This window comes from Triplophysa rosa, linkage group LG25 (assembly GCF_024868665.1).
Source record: "Triplophysa rosa linkage group LG25, Trosa_1v2, whole genome shotgun sequence".
NCBI lineage: Eukaryota > Metazoa > Chordata > Actinopteri > Cypriniformes > Nemacheilidae > Triplophysa > Triplophysa rosa.
The window spans coordinates 2919097-2943963 of NC_079914.1; the positions used below are offsets into that span (position 1 = coordinate 2919097).

Below are 24867 nucleotides of genomic sequence, written 5' to 3' on the forward strand. Positions count from 1 at the left end.
CAAATACAGAAATAATTTATGATTACGATTCAAGGATTAAGATTTCCAGACAAATGAAAAAAGAAAAAATAACTTAAAAGTATGTTATAAAACCAATGAATGATTAACAATCATAACACTAAAACACGCAAGTTGCGCAATGGATATCATGATTTGCATGGCCTTTTCTCTGCTCTATGTATTTATTTATTTATTTATTTGTTTGTTTTATTGATTTTAAAATATATAGCCTGTAACTTTGTATGTTTTAATAAAGATTTTTTTAAATGTTTCCGTTAAATAACAAATTTTATTAATTTAAAAACGTTTACCATATATACATATACTAAACAAACAAAACAATTACACCAACAACAAAATATAATTTACTTAATTAAGCATCATCTTAAATTAGGCTACGAGTTACAAATTAGTATAGGCATATAAAGGGGGAGAGGCATTTCTCCACTAGGGGCCGTGCTGACTGCAAGATCAAAATATGACAAATAACACACTAATTTATAGACTTCAACCAGATAACGGTATCTAATATAAAACATAAACATCTACAGAACGTTTGCATATCTACACCACAAAACCTTTCCTAGAAATGTTTTGGTTTGATGTTTCACTTTAAAAGTATTTTTTACAACACATTAAGCGTCTATATTTTCTCTTCTTTGTTTTCATATTGTTAATTTGCAGGCACAAAATAAACACGTGTAACTCCAATACAAACTAAAGTTAAAACCTACTGTATATGAAGGCAAGTGGGGAAAACAAAGATTTGCTTTATCAAACGCATCTTCAAAAACAGGCAACAAGTAGATACATATCACAGTGCAACATATATCAAAAACGACACAACCTAAATTAAAATGCATCTTCCTACAATAAGTAGACTATTCAACCCACAATATTGTATAATAGTAAAAAATATAATTGAATGCATTTAAATTAATCTCCTGTCCCAGCAGACAGAGGGCGAACCTCACAGCAGAGTTACTTACAGTCACTTTGACTGACAGCGGAACGTCACACGCGCATCTCCCCGTGCGCGCTCTCCTCCAGCGGCCGCTCCATCAGCGTCCACTCGCTGCGTGCGCCCGGTCAGAGCGCGCTCTGCGCGGCCGTCTTCCCTCGCCTCGCCTCAGCCCATCCACAGCTCCACACCATCTGAAAAGGGGACGATTGCAAAAGAAGAATGCATCAAGTACAACAAAAGTCACTTATAGCAAGTCTACGAACCCCCCACCAAACATAATGAGAAGTAAAAAGCTTGATATTTTTTTCACTGGGTGTTCAGAGATAATTTGAAGCCATTGTTTCTGGCACAGATGGCTCTTTTTAATACAATAACGCCGTGAGCTCCACCAACAATAAAAATCTAAAGCCTTCTCCTGAATAACAGTTTTTGTTCGCTCTTGTAAAGCACCAACAAAAGCAGTCGTGAGGTAATGGGCTGGCTTTTTTTCAAAGGCAAAGAATGGCTATTTGATAAAGATTTTACTTCAGAAAGCCATGTCACACATAACCATGTCACACATAACCATGGCGCATGCTGTGCTGGCAAACGACAACACAACATAAAATAACAGCAAAAATCAAATATATGTTTGCAAAAGAATATATTAATTCTAATGTAGGCTATTATTATTATTATTGCAATTAAAACTTTGGCAAGGTTATTGATTTACAACTACAAATTTCTTCTGATAGAAAATCAATTTGAATGCATTTGCAAACATGTGAATGGATAAAGCGCCAAAGTCCACTACAGTGGTCATAAATGAGTCACATTGGTACATGTTGATACATCAGATTTCATATATTTGCAGAGAGGAATTTTCTGAGAAACACCTTTAAATCAACTAAAATAAAATATGAGAATAACAAAAAATAAATGTTAAACATGACGCTTTAAACCAACAGCCAGTATCAGTGTCACTCTCATCAGTTTTGACAGGGCAAGACAAAAGGCCTCAGCGGGACAAGTTGTGGGTCGGTGGCTGTGTGTTTGTCTACCTTTCTATAGGAATTACGGGCTGCCTGGTCTTCCCTATACCTCCGTTCTGACAGTAATCCACAGCACTGGCTGTGGGGGCTTTGTCTACTCATGCAACATGCTTCAGTGTTAATCTCTACCGTGCTTTTACAAAAGGAAAGCAATAATGACTTCAATCAAAATACCACATTGACAAATGAGCTTGCAAAGGTGCGGGCGAAGAGAGCAATGCGTGTGGAGGCCATAATATGATCGTAATAATAAAACAAAAATAGAGAATTATTGCTGACATCATTTGGTTGTTCTTGATCTTCCAATACGTTATTTCACAAACCAAAACTCCCTCACTTTAAAAGATGGATTGTTTTGTGGATTTGAGTATTATTGTTAATAGGATTAACAGATTTACCAGCATTGTGCTTTGCTGCAGACTGATCTTATTAAATTGATCTCATGATCAAACTGTGATCAACTATTCGACAGCTATTAAACAAGTGACTAAACAAATGATAAAAACGTCCAAGCCACTGCTTAAACCTACCACGGTTCACTTTTGCATGGCGTTCTGTAGAATACTAATGCATTTCAGATGGAGCTGGTCTGTATTGCTGATATATGAATGAATGGCCGTTCATTTCCATATGTATGAGTGTGTTCTCACTGCTATTTTGTGCGCATTATGGTTACACAAACTGAGCTTAATGGGAGGATGACACTTTAGACCCCTGTGCTCTTCCTTTCGGGCCCCGCTGAATCTGTAATCAAGGGGAAGCGTTTCAGGGTTCGAGACCTGTCAGTCACAGCCCGAATGAACCTCCGTGTGAACTTCTTAAAGGGCTGAATGAACACAGCCCCAGTGGGACTGCTCCGCACACTCTCCGTGTGTTATTAAGGTGCCATAATAGCATTTATGTTATTAAATTAGCTCAGTTTTGCGGCTGTGTTACATAAATTGCTTAATTCACTTTTTTAAATTGAGAGTATAAAACTAATCATGTGCACTCATGCACAAACGGATATCAAAACAAATGCATATGATACGAATAGGTGAAACTCATGTAAACAAGACCAATTTTACGGCAATTCGTAACTACGATTTAGTAAGACATGCTTTTGAGCCAATGGCAGTTAGGGGCGGGGTAAGGGGTGGGGCTTAATCACTGCTTTTTAATCATAATCTTACACGTCGTATATAGTCAAACAAATTAGCCACCTCGTAAAATAATACAAACAAATAAAAATAAAGATATTTTGCATTGAAAAAATTAAGCCTCAATGTAGCCTGAACTCCAAACACGTTTGCTTGCATAGCGACGACACCCTTCGAATGTGGTAAGGTGCAAGCACACGTTTAATCCTATGTTATGTTTTCTTAGGGATGTTTTTGTATTCATAAGACAGAAAAAGTATGTCCTTCACCGATATGATCACTTCATAGTGTGTGATCTACCCATCACATAGACAAAACATCCTGAGTCCACTACGTACAGCAAGAGAACACAGCATCAAACCATCACCGTCACTTCCATTAGGTAAAGACATGAGCCAAGTGATGAAAGCTTTGAGTTTCACAGGCGTAGCGTGTTGTGGATACAGTTCAGGCTAGCAGTATCGAAAACACTCAGTTACCAAGACACTGTTTGGTTTGTACTTGATGTGACTGCATGACATTTTTAAAAGAATTAAGAATGATCTCAAAGGTCAGATCCACGGCAAGACTTCCAGACAAGAAATGAAAAGTTTCGCTGTATATTATATTCCCAGGTATTCGCCGTGGCTCTACAACCTCAAGGTCTTCTCGCTTTTGAAATGTTTAATTAAATGACTTTGCTTTATCATCAGGAACATGAATTGAAAGAGTCGAAGCGGTTTGCTCAACCCCCAGAAGAGCATAAAAGACATTATTAGAAATCACCACCGACAGCAAATAAGGTGCAAAGAACATATGGCTTATATTTACCCATCTTGTCTCGCTCCAGTTAAATTCAATTAAAAAGCGTCTGACTTGAAAATATAGACTGCCGTGACACTAAGCTGACACACTCTGATGCTTTAAAATACACTGGGTTTACCAAACCAATCCAAGTATTGATTCGATCACAGACAAACACAACACATGCAGTTCGCAAAATCTGAATCGCAATTTATTGTTTTAACACAACAAATGGAGAGGTAACTTAAAATGTCAATGTCTAATCCACTGTAAAATAGTGAAACATTGTCTTTTTGTATTACAAAGAAAAAAACTAAACAACATGTGAGAAGGTGTTGGGTGGTGGTTAGGGTGTTGCTAGGTGGCGACATACTGCCCCATGTCAATAGAGCCACCCAAAACCTAATGGTATTTTCATGTATACATATGGCTTGGTTCAGACCTGATTTTACAGAAATTTGTAACTGATTTATAGATGGTTTCATCGGGTGCCCACGCCTGGCCCAAAGGTAACTTCTGATCTGTGTTTGGTTGTAAATATAACAATTTATACATCAGTTCTTTCTGGTTCTCGAATCTGATTGGCCTGAGAGCCATGAGATATTCCACCAGTATCACCACGGTTTCTGATATATCTATAAACGTGTGCCGCTGAACTGTTGTATACATGCAATATCAATTCAATTCAATTCAATTTTATTTATATAGCGCTTTTCAAAATGTGCATTGTTCCAAAGCAGCTTTACAGGAGCAAATAAGAAAAACACAGAAAGGTAAAACACATAACACATTAAATAAAAAATGTGTACATTAAATAAATTACATGAAATAAAAAAAAATAATGCAATATCGCTCTCGTAGTCATGTGATAGTGCTCTTATATAAGCGGATGTGATTGCCTCTGGCCTAATCACAACCATGCTGATATAAGAGCGCTATCACACTCCTACTCAAGCGATATTGCATTTTTTTTTTAAATTGAATTTATAACAATATTTTATTGTCTAAATTGCATTTATTTAAATTAAAACTCCTCAACAGTGATAGATTCTTTGGGGGGGTCTACCGGAAGTTAAGTTTGGTCCACATAATGTTTGTTATATGTTGTTGCCACTGAAACCATCTATAGGGTTGATAATTTGTATTAATTGGCCCCACTCCCAAACCCAACCATCACTGTCATGATCGTACGAATTAGCCATCTTGTTGATTGTTATGAACATTTTTCAATGCAAGTGTATGGGATTTATTTTTGTGATTTATCTACAAGACACAAACAGGACCAACATGCCTAAGTTTACAGCAATACAAAAAAGTTTGTTTAAACCCCTAAAAAATGTTGTGTGAATGTTATTGTCACGGGAGGCTATATATGAAGCGCACGACGATGGAGTAGAGTTCAAAAAGGGTAACTTAATAAATCCACAGGTAGCTAAGCACAAAGGGACATTTACCACACGTAACATACCGTAAATACAATACCGGACCAAGGAATGGGGCAAAAGACAGGGCTTAAGTACACAGGGAAAACGGGGAAAAAAATATAGGGAAATGTAATCAAGAGAAACAGAAACAGGTAAAGAGCTAATTAAAGAATAAAGAACGCAGGCAAAGGGAACATAGAAGACAAAACCAAAACAGAACAGACGATACATGTGACCAGGGACGCCGCTAGCAATTTTGGGCCCTATGAAAGAATATGAGGTTGGGCCCCCTACCGCACCAAACATACAAGCCCTCTATACAAAATCTTTGTCTGCAATTTAATAATACATTTATAATTTCTATTACATTACTACTAGTATTGTTACCACTAATAAAACAGATCTCTGGGGGCCCCAAAAGTGCGTGGGCCCTTAGAATCGTCCTAACATTCTCTCCCTATACGCTCCTGCATGTGACAGTTATATTATATTTTAACATTTTAAATTGGCTATACAAGTTTTCATTTCATTTACAATTTTGCCAAAATCTTTATCTCATCAAAATACATTTTTTTAAATAAAATAAGTCAATTTATATTTATAAGTTACATCAGCTAAACCACTTAATTTAAAATACTAAGTTGTGTAAAGCTAATTTGAAAGAACCTAAAAATTTAAGGCAGCAAAAATGTTAAATCGCTCAATAATGTTGCAGAGAAATGTCATGTAGCTTCTTGAGGGGGAAAAACATTTGCAAGCATGGACACATTTTAGCTCGCTATAAAATTAAAACATTGTGAAAGAATATGTATGCTAAAAAACACCAAAGGTATGTTGCTGAAAGCAACGGAGTTACCGGACACACCCCTATAAGTGATACCTTTGGCATCTAGCTTCCCGGATTCATGAAAAATTTAATCTAGCAGTTGAGCGAGTTATATTTTTATAAAAAATAAAATTCCTGTACAATACATCCTTAAAACTGGTTCCAAAATAATCTTCATGCAACCATATGCCTGTTCATCAAAGTCCACAAACACAAGAGCCAAGGTGCTATCAAAAAAAGCCGGATACAGCTCTGTAGCATGAAGACTTCATACTTAAACAGAGCTCAGGCAGCCCTTATAATAAACAAGCAGATAACAGAACACTTGCTCACTGTAATGGCAATAATAGATCCGTATAAATGGCACAGAGCTGGCGATGCATTGACAGTGCTTACTAGACAGATACCCCAACCGGCAGACATACCGATGGGTTTTGTTTACCGGCCAATTTGAATTCAAATAAAGCTTTGCTTTCGCTGACTGCACATCATTATCCATGAGACTATAATCCCACCAGCAAATCCTACAGTTTCCAGAGCCAGACCTTTTGTTTGGGATTACTGGAAGCTTAGTCTATAACAAAGAGAAATGAGGCATTTCCCTCATCCTCCGTAATTAAGTGTGAAGAGTTGTTTCAGATCCAGACGAGAAACCGGACACAGTGTGGGATGATACCTCTCCGGTGACATTGACGGCGGCCAGGCCGGGGCACCTTGCAGGTGTCACTCACATTTCATTTTATGAGCATCAGTAGACACGTATAGAGAAACGTAACATAAATGCAGAAGCCAAGATCACAGCAACAGAGAATGCCTTGGCTTCCTTTAATGCTTGAGTGCATCTTCTGTTTGTATGATTTGATCTTATTGACTTTCTCTTAGCAGAAGTGTTCCGGGATTTTCAAATAGCATTTGGCAGAAACTTGAATGCACAGGAACTTACAGTGTATTTAAGATATACATTTGTATACTTTCACTACATGTGTTCACTAAGAATTGAACCATTGACCACATCTGAGACCACGTTCTCCGAAAAAAACGTGTCAATGGGATTTACCCTTTAAAACGATTCTTATGTACATACAGGTATGATATGTACACATGTGGTACCAATATGGTACTAACTAAGGTACTAATATGCACTCTTTAGGTGCCAACGTGTACCTAAAAAGTACAGTTTTGTACTGTTCTTCTGAGTGTACACCTGGTGGTTCTAGTGCAACACTACTAATTAAGCTACAGGAACAGGATTTATAACCCAATTTACCTGAAGCAAAATTGAAGAAAAACATCTCACCTAAACATTTGCTTGAGTTTGTTTGAAGGGTTCGCAACTTTAGGAGAAACTTTAACCTGATCTTACAGGAAAATGTTGCTATTTTACAAGGTGACAATTTCATACAAACTGTTTTTGTTGTGAATCGTCTAAAAATGTAAGATTATTAGAAAAAAGCAACAGTAGTGCCCTAACCCTAAACACAAGCATCACTGGAGCAAAAGCAGTTCTTGCTAACCCAACTAGCAGGAAACGTTCTCTAAACTTTCTAAAACAAAAACGTTATTGTGGTTATGTTAAAAGATGTCAATGTCTTTGTCATGGAAAACATTATAAAAACCTTGGCATATAAATACGGTTCTTACATTGTTAGTGGAATGTTCGGAAACACTCCGAAATAATGTTTTTATCATTTTAAAAGAACGTTAGCAAAACGTTCTTAGAACATCTCTTGTTAGCTGGGATAATGAATTAGACAATTTCGTAACACATTTAAACGTACTCTAAAACATCACCCATACTGCGGCATGGCGGCACAAACATCTTAAGCTTTCCTCCAAACATTTTTGTCGAGACAGCAAGACAAGATCACTCTACATCTTGTCCAGCATTTCAATTTTAGCCAGCGCTCCATCGAAACCATTCCATGACCTACAGCGGCATTTTCTCACAGACCCACACTGTTCACTGGAGAATTTTCACCCATCATGATGGACTCTGGGACATGCTCTTCGCTCAATTTCTGGCCTTGTTGAATGGATCTCTTGTTCGTGCTCTGGCAGGTTGTGTGGAGATAGCTGTACGGACACTGGCTCTGGACCACCATCTGAGACAAGCAGAGACTTGGTTTGATGCCTGTCCAATGCAGTGGATCAATACAGCTATCTCACGGACTTTTTCTCGAGCGAAGGGAAATCCAGCAAAAATAAAGACGAGTCCTTTGTGAATAGAGAAAGATCAATGCGGTGTCGCACCCCCACCGTATCGCAGACAAAAGGAGACTATAGACGTTTTTTGGAGATGCTGTTAGGCTGCTCGAAATTACATCGAAAACACATTCCCGTCAGTGTAGCTGGATAAGCAAAACAACATCATCGACATTTCTACGATTTTACGAATAAAAATCAGACCTATTGAAAAAAACATTGCATTTTTTTCAGTAATGGTTTCACACATGAAATTAAAGCATACATGTAAATGACATCAATAAAAAGACAGACATTTTCATTTTAGTCAGCTAGTTTTAAGTCAGATTATTTTTTTCAGACTCTACGCTTCACATCTTGCATTTCTACACGCTGGAGATGTATTAAATACCATCTATCAGCGAAGGAGTGGAGATGCAGGCACGTAACGTGATAAGAACTGGCAGCGTGATTCATTTGATTCTATTACCATGTATCAGCGTGGCACAGTTACATGGCAGTGTTAAACGGAAACAGATGTTAACAGTGGGAGGTGATAGAGCAGCTTACACACACACGTACACACACACACGCACACACACAAACACACACACACACAGATGCTGCAAACTGTTGCATGCACTTGTCACAAGCCTCGCTGTGTGTAAACGCGCATGTGTGCTTTATTGCGCCTTTTAAAAGCCAGCGTCGTTTCCCACAGCAATCCCACGTCTCGCTGTGCGTGAATAGACGTTCCTACACCTCTATAACTCACGTTTTCTTTGCTTTTCACACAGCAGCAAACGTTAGTGATTTATCTTCCCGAGAGCCATTGGTATTTATGGGCTAGTTGTGAAATTCTACAACTACAGTATAAACAAGGGGGACAGAATGGCCCAGGACTGAGAAATGGGTTTGGAGACACGGCCGGACCGTTTGAGCGCGAGACCTTCATGTGTTAGGTGTGCGTACATGAGTGAATATTACAGACTGAAGGCACTCAAGCCTGACTTGACTTCTTGGAGTTAATTGTGTTTTTTATTTCCCTCTGAATCTTTAAAAAATCCAATTAGGCGCATTGGTTTATTAAGAAAGCCTATTTGGAATTTTGGAAAGCATATCTAGAATGTGTCTTGAAACTGGTGAAGCTTTGAAGTCATTTATTTTATGATAATAATAATAGCCTTTATGTCAGGTGAGTGTCTGTCACTACATAACTGCCAAACCAGATGAGTATTTTATTGATCGTATATCACTCATTCAAAGATTATGTGTAATTTACGTGAAAAAATGCTTCGGATAAAAAAAACATACTTCAATTGAGACAAAATGTTGACATCCAGAGTAAAAATTAATTTGGATGGCAGTATAGATTTGGATGAGAAACATTCGTTTAAATAGCAATATAGAATTGTGTATGGCAAATTTTACCTTATGATGAAAATAACACAAATTTGCATTTACATTTACACTTTTATCCAAAGTGACTTTACATTTAGTGTATACATGTTATACTTTTATCAGTATGTGTGTTCCTTAGGATCGAACCTACGACCCTACGACCCCTAGCGCAATGATCTACCAAGTGAGCTACAGGAAAGAATAAGAGATTTATTCTAAAAATTCCCTGATTATTTTTTTTCTTCTGCAAAATTGCTCTGTTTTAATGCGACTCACATAATCTCACATGTGTCCAATAAAGGAATAAACAACTAAAAATTTCTTCAGGGTTTGTGTTCAGGACAAATCTGAGCACAGTTTGAGACATTGTTAAGATTTCTTCCGGAACTCAAGATAAGACACACGTTGACATTTCTGAGAAAAATTAGCATGAAACCTAAGCAAAAGTCTTAATTTCATCCAAATTCAATCCTCTTGCTGTCTTGTAAAAACACTAAACATATTAAAGGTTGCACAAATGTGTGTGTGATTTATGTAAACTTCTAGTTATAGCTAGTTTAATAAACTTAGACTCTCAAAAAGGTTGTGTTAGTTATTAACATTGTTTGTGTTATGCTATTTGACACATTATGTGTCATCTTTTGTTGATTTTGTTTAAAATAAATAAAAGGAACAATACAGGTTGAGCTAAATGTACACAACATGTGTTGTCCTAGAAATAACACAGAGATGTGTATACGATAATGTTTTCATAGGTTAAAAACGGTGGTTATAATTGGGTAAATAATAACCTAATTTTTACATAAATATAAACAAATAACATTTTGAAATATAACAGGCAACCCAAGTCAACCACTACAGAACTATTTGTTGTGTCGAAATTCAGTCTCTGGAGTATGGTTGTGAGATCTCGTGAACAACAGCATCCATCGCTTGGAACAATAGCAAATGTATGCGGCTGACCAAGTATTGATGCAGCGGCATTCGGGTCCCATCCTGACACACATCCAACACACGACAAGCACACGACCACCCCAATCCTTGCGAAATCAATAAAAATGATCTGAGGAGTCCATACACCATTTGGCAGCTCTATTTTGTGATGTCTTCTTAAAGAATATAGGAGGCATACTGTACAATGGGCCAGTCGAGCGCATGTAATTTGTCAAGCTAATCTGCTGCAGTCTTACATTGATTTTTTTTCCTCTTTTCTTTTCAAACTCTTTAGCCTCTGGTCATTACGGCACAAAAACTTACTTAATCATACAGTGTGTTAATGTACGGGTCACAATGACGTCCATTTTCTTGCCCTCTGGTAATTTCATGGCTTTCTTTGCCTTCGCTCAAAAATCTTTTTTGGGTCAGTGTCCTTCTGCTGTTAGTGGGACGGGCCAATTGTCAGAGATTGCTAGAAGAATTTTTGAGTGTATACCTTAATATGCTTTATTTTTACATTTAAGCTGCGATCTGTAACTTTCTTTGGTTAAAAATAAACAAAAATCAGTTGTTGAGTATGACAAGAAAAAAATATATACGATATAATGTAAGTCAAAACTGTCTCCTTACATTACCCCGACTCGTAAGCTTGATTCATAAATTAAACTGTAGGGTATGCTACAATTTCTTTAGAAATGTCAATTTGATGTCATTTTACTTAACCCATGTTAAGTATGTAAAGTGACCTGCAATTTTATTTTCTAAACAGAGATGGCGACCGAGAGGCTAAACTTACATACTGCAGATATGATAAACAATTTTATAAAATGGAAATGTAATGCTCCACTGAAACACCAGATTAAAGCAACTCAACACAAATTTGCAAGTTTCACTCAACTTAGTATACGCAGTTAGGTTTAGTGCAGAAAAAATTGGTGAAGCATTTGCCAATCTTTTTTGCATGAAACTGTATATATACTGTATATGTTTAATAAAAAATAGAATTTATATAAACCACAAAAGTCAAATTAAAACGTAATTAAAATAAAAAAAAATTCATTTTGGCAAAAGATATATGTTAATAATAATAAGAATAATACAAATAATAATAATTGGCCTCTATGAGTTCTGTCTGATATACAGAACAGAGTAGCTTGGGGAACAGGTGTTTCACATAAACATCCTGTGTTTTTTAATACAGATGAAACACTGCATTGCTCTGTTCATGTTACTGAAAAGTTTAGCACGGCAAAAGGGATTTAGCCTCAGTAGAAGTTTTGTATGTTCTTTCCTCTCACAGATATTGCGTTTTTATGACACATACTGTGCTAACATTGACTACCAGTGCATTAAACGCATCTTTTAAGAGCATGACAATGCAACGGGCCCTAAACCCGGTTGTGAAAATACAGCATTACTCTAGCATGCTGTTTCCACAACAGCACAAACAGATGGGGAATTGTTACTATCGGGCATCTTTTTGAATAATCTAGGTATATCCATTGCTCTTGGATGTTGCAGGCTTTTGAATCTGTGTTTGTCCTGTTTGCCAAACCTATCATTTACACCAGGGCTCTTAAAGGAAGAAAAGCCCCCTCTTATGGCATACGTGTCACCCTCTCTCTTTAAGGCTTTACCCCTTGTGAGCTTATCAGCTCCAGTCAAATGTATTTCTTATCGAGAAGGAAAAAAGTCAGAGAAGCCGGCTGACAATACGGCGTTATCAAATTTCCTCAGCCCAGTCGCCGTGTCATTCAGTCAGTCAGATGGTCCCGGGTTTGATTGATGGATGGGCTTCGTGACAAATAAAACCTGGATCAACAGCTTTGCACCTCTCTCCTCATCGGAGACCCGCGCGAAACGTTCCGCCGCAACAAAGGCGGGATTACGGATGCATTAGCCCGTCATCGACCACAGGCCTTCTAGTGCTGTCAATACTTTGCACATAATAACCTGAAGCGACGATAAGGAAACAAAAGGAGGGGAGATAGGAGCAGCGAAAAGGAAAAATAAATCAATGGCAGAGTGGGGGAAAGTTTTTTCAAAGACACACATGCACTGTCAGAGCGGGGGAAGAATTTTCTGGCGACGCGGGCGGATAATGGCCTCTGACACGAGGACAATGAGCCCTGAGGGTCCATCGGCGGTCAGTCAACCGGCCACGATAGGCTCAGATAAGGGCCTAGACGGACGTCCGCCCGGCCGGGCACGAGGCTTCAGGGAGGCCCTGGCAACGTCCGTGCCATCCCTCGATGCATTCAATTACAGCATTAATCTGTGCATTAGGAACAGCCAACTTTGAGTGACTTTTATGGCTGCTCTTTGATGCGTTGAGGGTCGCATTCAAGATATATCCTTTCATATGGCTTAAATTACATCCCTTTACACAAATCTTTCACACTTATTTGAAAACACGACGCGCAAAAAACGCTCTCGAATTTCGTAAAGCCGCGGTGTGGTTCCATATTCGTAATGGCACTTCAAAGTACTTCTCAAATTGGCGAAGGCTTCAGCAAATGACTGACTGAGAGAGGCCCAAGGTAATTGTTTCAGCAATCCTCATTAATTAATTTCCTCCACCTTGTTTGCTTCATCTCGACTCGCGCGGCAGGGGCCGCCTCGGCAGGTAATAATAAATAAATAACTTAAGGCAGGCTCTGGAAAATTAATGAGAAAAGAGAAAAGAGGCCCGACATGTTCTGTCTGCCGAGGGCCGGCGCACAAAGACACAATAAACCCGCGAACAAACACTTCCTTTTAAAAAGTCGCCGAGAAACAGTGAGCAAATTCAATTACAGAAGTAATTAGAAGATATAGGGCGAGCCTGTCTTCTGGGACTGTGCCAGGAAACATGAATTAATAAGACAGAATAGGAGGAGGCCGTTGTAGTAATTAAGAGGCAATCACCTATGTCAATGAATACCTAAAAACAGGACGGAAAACTATTAATTCAGTGATCAAAAATATTTTGAAGATGATTAATACAGCAAATTCATTTAAAAAGACTAATTTCTGGAAAGATAGCAAGACAATTGCACATAATGTGCTCCTTGTGGCATTTATATTGCTAATTAAATTTCGATCATTTGCGAAGGCGTTTTATCTGTAAAACAGCACAGACAGCATTTAATAAATATTGTCTCGGGCGCTGGCGAAGATTGTATGAAGAAACTCGTACGCTGAGCAAACCGACGTCCGACGTACTTTGGTTATGCATATGCATATCTGCTTTTTAAAACCTCATGCATTCGAAATCATCGACGAATACGACGCCAAAGCCAGATGGTCTCAGGCCGAGATATTAAAGAAAATGTAATTTAGTCCCATTTAAATTCCTCAATCCGAAGGCAAATAGATACTAAATATGAGTTCTGCTTTAATTTTACCTTAAAGATCTTCAGAATGGATCAGTCGTTTCGTAAAGTGGCAGATTTCCCCACGCAACATTAACATATTCATATGTGTTAGCCGTTAAAGCCATTTCTGCACCGATATGAGAGGCCAATTCCACTTAATATTATCAGAGCTGGGAATCTGACGGCATAAAAGACCAATTGCCTGAGGGGAAGGGATAACACTAATATGCTTTCAAATTTCAGCGCAATACTAGCCGCATATTTACACCATGAGGTATATCATTTACTGCGCCGTGTTGGACGGACACTGAGGGCCACTCAGTTTATCGGACGCCCCCCGACTTCAATTATGGCTTAAATGGACTTAATATCGAAGATCACGATGATGAGCGTTTGCTCGACTAAAGTCCGTAAGAGGCCTAGTGCTCGGCCAGTCAGCAAAACAAACGGACTTAGCCAAACGATTAGTGTTAAACGTCTCGGTATCAGCAGCCATCAAACGCTCCCTCCATTTCCGCCCAACCGCACCAGACGAAGTTTATGCGCGCGATGTCAACCCCTCAAATGATTCGAGCCTTAGCATGAGATGCCTAATTTTCTATTCAAAGCTATTGGAGGCCCATTTGGATAAATGAGAGTGATTAAAACCAAGATTGCAACAACATAAGTTGTCGCTCAAGAACGGTTGAGGGACATCTGGTGTCACAGAGACCTGAGACAGTTAACAGAGAGATGAGAAGTTTCCCTCTTCAAAGCCTGGCATCCAATTGGCACACAGCGCTTTGGTTGAATGCCAGCGAGTCTGCCATCTGTGTCCTTTAACCCTAAAGATGACAGATGTGGAGGCAGAGTGATTTGAAATTCAGCTTCGTAAACAAGAAGTGGTGCGTTTCCTGTCATTCACAACCAGCCTAAATGAGCTCCATCAATTAGAAAAGTGCTCAAATTAAATCCCTTTTCTTTTCAATACACAAGAAACTGAAGCAAAATTGAAACTTGAGGGTAACAAATGGTGGACGACCTCTGGTTAAAATTTTTGCAGGATAAATTAGAGGACAGATTCTCACATTTGTAGTTTGCAATGTGTCTAAACATATCAACCAATGTGTTTTTATATATACCTATATTATTTATTTATATAGCATTAAACATTTTGATCGAATGCCATTTTTACATATGATCTTGTTATTAGTGTTCATAGTAATACGATGCTCCTTAACAAACCCCTTACCCAAAGAATAAAACTTTAACTTCTGTTTGCAAATTCATCACAACATCTCAAGGAATTTTATAACTTTCTTATGGGACGTCTAATTCATGAATCTCATTGGTACACTCATGTACCAATGAGTACATGAGTACACTCATTGTACATTTTGACATGATCTGCTTTCATACCAAGGATGGTTATGCTTAGGGACGGGACTTAATTCTTGCTTTTTTCTAACAGTCGTATGTTTTTTTATTGTTCGATTCAATACGCCACATCATACAATAGTTACAAATTTCCGTGAGATCAGACTGGGACAAAAACAACTAGATGTGGCTTGAGATATCATAGAGATGTATATGATGTACACGTCCACCTAACACACCCTAGCAACAGCATAGCAACATGTAAAACCACTTAGACGACCCTAGCAACTGTAAAGCCACATGTTAAAAATCACAAAAAAACCACCCAAGGAATTGCATATCAACACCCTGGAAACCACCCACAAAACTTCAGCATTGTGGCAGTAGGGTTTGCATGGACAAGCAACACATAAATGTTCTCAAAAACAGTAAAACGTTTAATTATTATGTTATTTATTACTATTACTATAATTCGTACAATCTACTTTTTAGGTTTAGGGACAGGGCTTCATTTTAGCTTTTTTCTAATAATCTGACAGTTTCATGTGATTCACATTGTATGAAATTATATCAATTAGCCACCCTGTAAAATGGTTACACATTTCTGTGAGATCAGGCTGAATGGTCACAAACTAGGATTTTCCACTTTAACACTTTCTTGCCAAATATTTTTTACATTTTGTTCATGTCAGTAATATTATCTTGTTTTTTGACATTGATGATGAATCAGGATTATTGAGAATTAGCTTGGACAATTAGGTCTATTTTTCTTTTACTGTTACTATAGTTGTGTGGCCTTAAAATCAAAGTAAGCCTTTTTTTGAGTCCTACATAGAAACTGACTCCAGTCCCCGGGCATGATGGGTCAGCTCTGCCGACTCATTTTCAGTGCAGTCCTGACCACCCCGGCACAATGTTCGAGAAGGCCTTTGCCTTCTGATTACAGTCTCGCTAGAACCTCAAAGCCCTGCCAGGTAAAATTGCCGTCTCCCCTTGCCCCCCCTTTTGTAACATCAAGCTCTGTATCCCAGCCCTGCTGCACCTCTCGCCGGCTCATTCTTTACCCAAATGACAGTGTTTTCGGCCTGGTAATGGCTCTCATTTTCTCAGCACCCAGCGGTAGCCTCACTTTTCATCAGGCTGGATCTCTACAGCAGGTTTTCCTCTCAGTGGAGCGCAAGAGAAACCCTCACACCCCCTACAAACAAATACAACATCTACATCAGCGCTCCCCCCTTACACAAATACCAGCCCAGACAACTGCTAAACCGACGACACTAGGAATCATACGTTTCATCAGCATCTTCAAATGGTAAACACTGCCTAACCAACAAAGACTGAAGCTTTTTGGTGATCAAATAATTTAGCACATAATTGTCATTTATAATACTGCTGTATATTTGTACATTATTGCATATTGTTGTTAATAAGCATCTGTTTGTGGATCCTGACTTTACATACAGTATTAATAGGAAAAATGATCTTGGAGTGCATATAAACAGTGCATATTCCTGTTTTTTGATGTTTTGCGTCACAAGTTTCACAAAGGTCACACTTTTTTGTTGTGACTCTGGGAAAAACTTGACCCATTAGATATTCCCCAGAAGTGACATTAGATCCATACATCTTGATTTGGGTGACAGTCATAGCCTTTGTGATTTGAAAAAAACTGGTTTCTATTCCCATTTGTGGAGGATAAATTAAACAACTGTTGTTGACCCCCATTATATGGGAACACATAACCAGCGCGCTGTGGTCGTACCTGAGGGACACACCGGCTTCCCCAGAGAGGAATCCCTATAATCCCATCACACGCACTGAAATTCAGCATGTGAACAGATGTGTTTCCATTATCATACTGAATGATAAAATTATGCTGTCTCGGCTTAAACACTACAGGTATATTATGTTTTACACATCTTGGAGCTTATAAAATAACTGTTATTATTACATGTCTTTTTGAATAATAACAAAAATATAAAACATTGGTGTTTGTTATAACTAATGTATTTTACTAATGTACAAGTGAATATTTTCTCAACCTTTGTAAACACACGTTACTTATAAGTATTTAAATAATATGAATATGTTTTTAATATAAATGTAACTTGGATATTTAAATGTAAAATTTAACGTAAATCTTTTAGCGGTCATGTGAAAAAACAAAACCAACAAAACTACATAACTACAATTAAACTTTTGTGTGCTGCTGTCAGATAACAATTCAATACATTCTAATTTTTACAATATAATTTAAAAAAAATTATTCAGTATCAGTTACAACAGTAAATTATGTATAATTAAAAGAAAAAACCCCAAAACCAACCCTTAATTAACCCTTATAGTTTTTATACATTTCCAATTAATTTGATAAAGATTAGTAATTATTTGTGTTATTACACTGTAATAAAGACATCCTAAAGCACAGTGTGGCCACAAAACACTGCTGCATTAATGTCCATTACATTACAATACCAAAAGTACTAAGAAATGAATACTTAACTTGTTATCTAACCAGAAAACTTTTAAGTTGTATTAGGAAGTTTGTTGTTGCAAACTTTTAATATTATTAGTGATTTTAATTTTGTCATGACTTTCATTTACATGCATAGAAGTAAAAGGGACATTGTAAACATCATAAAATTTCTCAGCACTCAAAAACTCCCAGCACTCAACTCTCCAACATCCCGATCCAACATTTTATGAATTAAGGTATTGTTGTTCAATTAACTGCTTATATGATTTTCCCACTAATCCTCTTTCTCTCATCCTGTGTTCATCGGGGAGTGTGTGAAGTGCTGGACGGGCTATATTCCTGCGGTGTCCTCTGATATGCAGTGCTTGGCTGTGACACTGAAGCTCAGATCAGGTCTTTACACTGTATTGTGCTCAGCTAAAGCAGATCTGCTCTATTATATCAACAGCAGTGCTTTCCCAGCATTCACAGCAGGCCACTGAACGCAGGCCAAGCAGAGTAACAGTCCACAAAGTCAGAAATGTCTCCAAAAGATTCTGTCTTTGTGATATTACAAAGGACAACAAACAATATTTTTCAATGGAATATAAACGGGCGAGAATGATAATATAGGACTTGATGAATAATGTTACAATTATGTTTATAGCTAGGAGGAGAACATTTTAAGTAGCGTATAAAAAATAAATCATTTTTCACACTTAATATCAGGTATCTTTACATACTGTGTACTTTCAAAATAATAAAGTACTGATATGTTATATTTACTGTGCATACGTTGGCAGGTTTGGGTCATGAAAAAGTTCAACAAACGTAATAAAAAGTGAGACCAACAAAAGTGAGTCCAACAAATATAGCATTTAAAATCTGTGCTTAAAAAAATAACATGGTCAAACTTTAGAATAGGGACCTATTCTCACTATTAACTACAACTTTTGCCTCAATAAACTCCTAATTACGGCTTATAAGGTAGTTTTTAGGTTTATGTATTGGGTAGGATTAAGGGATGTAGAATAAGGAAAAGCAGAATAAGGCATTAATATGTGCTTTAAACATACTAATATACAACCAATATGCATGTAAATAAGCAAGTAGTTAATGATGAATTTGTGTACCTTTATATAAAGTGTAACCAATAACATATATTATAGCCTAATGTTGCTGTATGACCTTTTATTGTTAAATATTTGCAAACTCACACACATGAAGGGTGATCATTAGTAATGATTGATGAAAAATAAATAAAAAACAAGGTTTCTGCCTGAAAGCGACAATATAGTTGACTCTTGCATTAATAGATATTCTATAGTGTGGTTTCTTTGAGTTCACTTGTTTAGCTGAAAGCTATTACCCAAATAATATGATATTGGAACGTCTGAAGGACAAAATTCTGAAAGGTTTAAACCAGGTATTTAAAAACCAACACACACACACACACACACACACACTCAAGAAAACACTGCCAGAGAAATTAAGCATTTGTGTAACTGTGTAACTAAACCATATAGTTACAGACAAGTTCCCAGTTTGACATCGATCCTTCTCCCATGTATAGAGTTTAATTTTATTCAGTAATTTCACATTTAGAATAAAAATGTCCTTGTGTTATTAACTGTCTGCTATATACCATGACAATGTAATTGGAGACAATAAGAGCTGCATTTGCTTTTGATGCTCATTCACAGAGCACCACGGTATTTACAATATTTTCACATTCCAAGAAAATTGACACAAGGCCAAAAAGCTTTCAGTTGAGAGTTTTGGTCTGGAGAATCAAAACACAGACGGACACGCCGTATTGAACAACTCTGGCCTGCCTACTATTATCTTCTTAATGCCAACGGGTAGTTACAAAACCAACACTGCTAATAAATACACAGTTTATAATATTTATGCAACCATGTGAGGCTCAAAAATCAAGAAAGGAATCATTTTCAATTCTACAATCAAAATGAGCATGATTATGATTATTAAAAATGATTATGTGCAACGTCTCCAAGGAACAGTAAATAAATAATAAAAATACTCCTCTCATCCGATGAAAAACAAATTAAAATGCAGTATTTTTTTCTTGTTCTTGATTAAACGAGATATATGATAAAGTATTTCATTTTAGGAGTTGTAAAATAATTTCGTTTTCTAACAACTCTTTGTCCAAACAACCGTTTTGAAGTTGCCTTAAAACATAAACATAATTCCTGTGATCAAAGGGACTGAATTACACCATTAAGCTGATGAAAAACCTCAATGAGATTAAGAAGAATAAAATGACAAACAAAAGTAAAGAGAGGAGCTTAATATTACATTACAGCAAACAGTTTTATGTATTTATGTTGTGAATTAAATGTTAAAATAAATGAAGGCGAATAGTTGTTTATATCATAAATTAATTTTAAATGACCAATATATAATCAGATCATCATTATTTATTGTTAAAATATTGAAATCGTTGAAAACGTACCAAACACAACGTTATTAAAACAGACACTTAATGAATTTCCCATTGGGCATGTCTTGGACAACACTTTTTTTCCACTTGTGGGCTCATGGCCACATGTGCTCTTAGCCTGACTTAATGTCTACCTTAAAACCAGGCATCCAAACAGAGCGTGATGATGCTTTATGGACCGCAACGCTCGCAAAAACATAAAAGACGATGCATTTACTGTCCGCCAGGCTTACCATCACTGTACTACATTAACATCTCTTCCCTTTCAGAGATGTTGCTTCCTTGCACGGCCGACAACTTGCTCTTTTGTTACCTTCGCTCACTTAGAGTACATGTAATGGCTGAAATGGATAATGAAGAGGCAGGGGAGGCAAAAACACACACGCACAAAAGGAGATCTTAGAAAAGGAACCCCGCCATGCGCTACTTTGCCGCACAGAGCCGTAGGGGCAGGAGGCAGAATCTTTAGGGTGTACCCAAGCAGCACTAAACTCCAATGTCCGTGGGCAATCAGAGCCATTTTTACAGCCGCTGGGGTCCGGCATCCCTGCCTTTACACCACAGTGGAAGCCTTTTGTACTAATTGCTAGATTGTACCAGATTTTCTAGTTCAGTTCCACCCTATAATTGACCGACAATGATGGGCATGGGGGGGAGCTTCAGACTTGAGCGCATGACAGAGGAGCACAGATCAGATGCAAGGACAGGCAGGTAGTCACGAAAGAGAAAGAAATCTGGGGTGGGCAACAGAGGGTGGTCAACGCAATCATATTGCTATGACTGCTAACCTGAAAGTCTTGCAATTTGGATCTTCTCCATTTGAACAAGAGGGTTCTTGTAGCTTGTAGCTCAAACAATGCTAAGGTCAGGGGTTGGATTCCTAGAAAACCGAGTACGCATGTGTCATTGGTATAACAACATATGCTTCAAATGCAATTCAAACATTCTAACGCTTGCAACCCAAGAAACCCATAAACACCACAACATCAAAGCAAATATATTTTGTTCACTAATCAAGAAAACTGAAACATAAAGTTAATCCATAGGAAGTTCCTTCATAAAGGTCACTTTGCAAAAACGAAGCATCTCTAATGCAATTATTGCTTCCCCAAATCCCCCGCACAGCCCACCCCCATCAAATGCTTCCTTCTTGCGTTGCATCCTTTAATCCTTAAAGCATACTAAAAAGCACAGAACAGCCTGACGAGAGCATCAAAATACATACCTAGCATTCCTTCTAATTACCTCATGTCTTTTCAACGGGGGACGTAACGTGCTTTGGTCTGCGACGCAGGGCATGTGAGACACCTGCGAATCAAGGCAGTATAAAGGTACCAGCATGGATCTGTGTGTTTACAGGTGTTCACACCTCGCACGCCGCTGCGAATTCACAGAGAGTACGCTCATATGAGCCATTAGCAAGGGTCACACATCTCTAATGCTGCCTAGACTTGCTGCACTTTAGGTGGCAAAGTTATGTGCAATCTTCCTCCAGAATCAAAACAACCAGCATGCTCCTTTTGGCAGCTTTTCACACGCTGCCCCACATACGCCGGCTGGCACACACATAACACTATCAATACACGCTAGCTAAAGTCACACCTGAGCGCAAAGTTTCCTAACTAGGCCAAAGATACGGCATAAGATTAAAAGAAAAGCAACTGACATCAATTTCTGACAGTGAACCGCAGTGAGCTTACCTTCTTCCTGAGCTACCGCCTGCCTTTCCCGGCAGGCCCTAGACCCTTGGATATCCAGCATTCCTCTCTGCAAAATCTACAGGGCACCTGGTGCGGAGAAGAGCCGAGCCGAGACCCAGCGTGTCTTCCCTCTAACTGTGTCTGTCTCTGTGTAAGGGGAGCTAGGAATGCACTGGCTATAGACTTTTGTCCAAGCTGTAGGTCTTTTTTAGTGAAGCAAGATTAGTTCATACAAAACTCAACAATACAGCACTGAAACCCATTGTTGATATTCAACATTTTTCACATAGCGGAACAGAATAGACAATACGGTAGCTAGGAAACCACGGGCTGGATCACAAGCTGATGATATCTCACGCTTTTTCGTGGCCTGTAATCCTTTTCATTCAGCTGCGGACGTAAACCAAAATCAATAAACTGGGAAGTGGATGAGAAGCGTATGTGAGGGGGTGAAGGGTAGGGGAGTAGGATGTTTTCTTGTCGTAGCACGCGATACAATAAAGATTCTTTATTCTTCACGGTTTTGTCGGGAGGAAGGGATTCAAATACACACCACAAATCCACAGCTTGACAACTGAGTCCTGAATAGATGTCGGAAAGTTCTGTGGTTTCTGCGGAATCCCCTTGACCGCACATACAGCTAAATAATCTATACCTGGCCACAATCCACAGTTGTTATGAACATCCCCAAGTACCTCTAAAAAGATCAGAGGAAGCTAAATGCAATCAGGTTCTCAAGAAGCAATATTTTGTTGTGCAATACATTTGTTTAACCAGCAGATGATCCAAGTTTCAAGTCTTACCAGATCCGTACCTGTGGTCCTGATCCACTCTGTTATCCCATCCAGCTGCCTTGTTTTCTCTCATACTCCGAGTCCTCTAGGTAGCAAAAGAGGAGGAATTGTTCAAGCCCTTCCTTTTCATCACTTCGGCAATTGACCAATTGACAAGTGATTGATGGTTATCCTTTCATACCTACAAAGGCAGAAATTACCATCACTAAAGCGACGTACTGTAAAAGCCTCAAGAGTAAATTACATGTTGCTAAAATTCCCCTTCACTCAGGCTTATACAATGGCAAGCAAACAAAAAAGTTTCCTTTTCGCCAATGGCACTGTGGCACTGTAGATTTGGCCTTCCCTGCCAAGTGCAGAAAGAACTTGACAGCTTCTTTAAACGGTGCTGCACAAAAGCTCTTGAATGAGAAATGGTACCCGGGCAGGACTGCCGTTCTGCAGAACCACAACCATTATTTGCATTGAACAGAGAGAGGCTTGGGAAGAAAAGATAAGACATATCTGAATATGAGTCGGGATGGTCCAGCTAAGGTTGGATGGGAGTTGTTCTTGTTGAGCTTCGGAGCTTGATTCCAAATAAACAAAGAGCGTTGAGGCAAAGGATGGAGAATTGGCTATTGCTGTACCTGTTGCCAAATGGCTTTTACTTTAAATGCTAAATGTTAATTGGACAACATTGCTACACTTTGAGTGGTGCAAAAATTTGACGTTAATTCATTGAGTCTTAGAATCCCCTAAGACCATCCATATAAATCTTCAAAAAAGAACAACTCTCATTCAAAGGCTCAAATCAGGCCTTCCTCCCAAACTCAGCGAGTATTTTTGTTCCTTCCTATTCCAAAATATGCCTTATTGAAAGGCCTGAGAAAGTACGAATGGGAGAGGAGGGGATGTCCAAGGCCTACGTGTCTGCGCAGAGAACTCAGCTGCCAACAAGAGCCAGCGTTTTCTTTGGATATGGGAACAATCCAAAAAGAAAACCCTTTTCAAGGCCTTTCAATCGCAGCAGATGGGACCCAACCAAGAAGGCATCAACTTTGGGAAAGAGAAGTCTATTCACCCATGGCAGTGTAAGTGGGGCTTCTGTGCACGCTGTCCAACATTTAAGCGCATTACTGAAACAGAGGAGCTAATGTGGCCAACATATTTAAAACCTCTCAATGCCATTTCAATGTGACGTACACACCTTGACAGACAGCAGTGCGGACTTCAGCTCAAAGAAAAGACTTTCTTGGTCTTTGTCAGGAAACCCATCACCCTTCAAACTCGTGGAAAGATACAATGTAAATAGAGCAAGCTAGGATCTGAGATGCTGGGAAAACTTAAAATATTAAAAAAGTGAAAGGCACAATCCAAAATTTCAGAAAACACCATTGATCAATTAAATCTTGTACATCTACAGTACATCCGAGGAACGTGTAATGATATTTAAATTGGATAATGTGCTTTATCTCTGAAACATCTTTGATTTGTTTTATCTTTTGCGCTGGAAGGATGAGATGTTTTTCCCATGTTTTATTAATAGATCTCAGTGGGGAACACTCAAATGGATATCAACAACTGGATAAGAGCAGAGGAGACATGCTGGCTCCCACCTCTCATATACCAATCCATGCACTTTAATTGTTCATTCGCTCAATGAATACATAAATAGCTTTCAGGATCTGGCCATGGTAATGAAGCTATTTTTAGATTCAAATTGCTGCATCACATTTTAATGGAAATCTTCACCATTTCTTGATAGTTTATACTGTATGTATGGACTCCAGTTTTTCTAATAAGAAAGTAACATTAAATGATAATGTGATTTCAGACTCATTATAATAATGCAGTATTATGCTAAGTGAGTCCAAAACATGAATCTGTCAAGGCTCTTCTGATTTAAAAGCATACACGTATTCTTGCTCAAAGCCATCTAACACACTGATGAACCTGAGGTCAGGTCTTTCCCACACTGTTAATTTAAAACCTTATGACCATGACCACAGAACCTTAGACTGTAAATCTAATATAGGTACAAAATGAAATGTGTCACCTACACTGTGCTGTTT

At 38.2% G+C, this 24867-nt stretch overlaps 1 long non-coding RNA gene across 3 annotated transcripts in view; it reads right to left on the bottom strand.

Annotated features, from left to right (window-relative positions):
- The window catches only part of LOC130549282 (uncharacterized), a 54353-nt gene extending 32142 nt beyond the window's left edge, over window positions 1-22211 (bottom strand). Inside the window, exons 1-2 of one of the 3 annotated variants that reach the window (XR_008962153.1) lie at window positions 22020-22197; window positions 990-1155 (exon numbers count right to left, since the gene is read on the bottom strand). This is a non-coding gene — a long non-coding RNA (uncharacterized LOC130549282). Of the gene's footprint in view, window positions 1-989; window positions 1156-22019 lie in introns of all 3 variants that reach the window. The other 2 variants (XR_008962152.1, XR_008962151.1) reach the window with 2 other exon arrangements.
- Between the last annotated feature and the right edge of the window lie 2656 nt (window positions 22212-24867).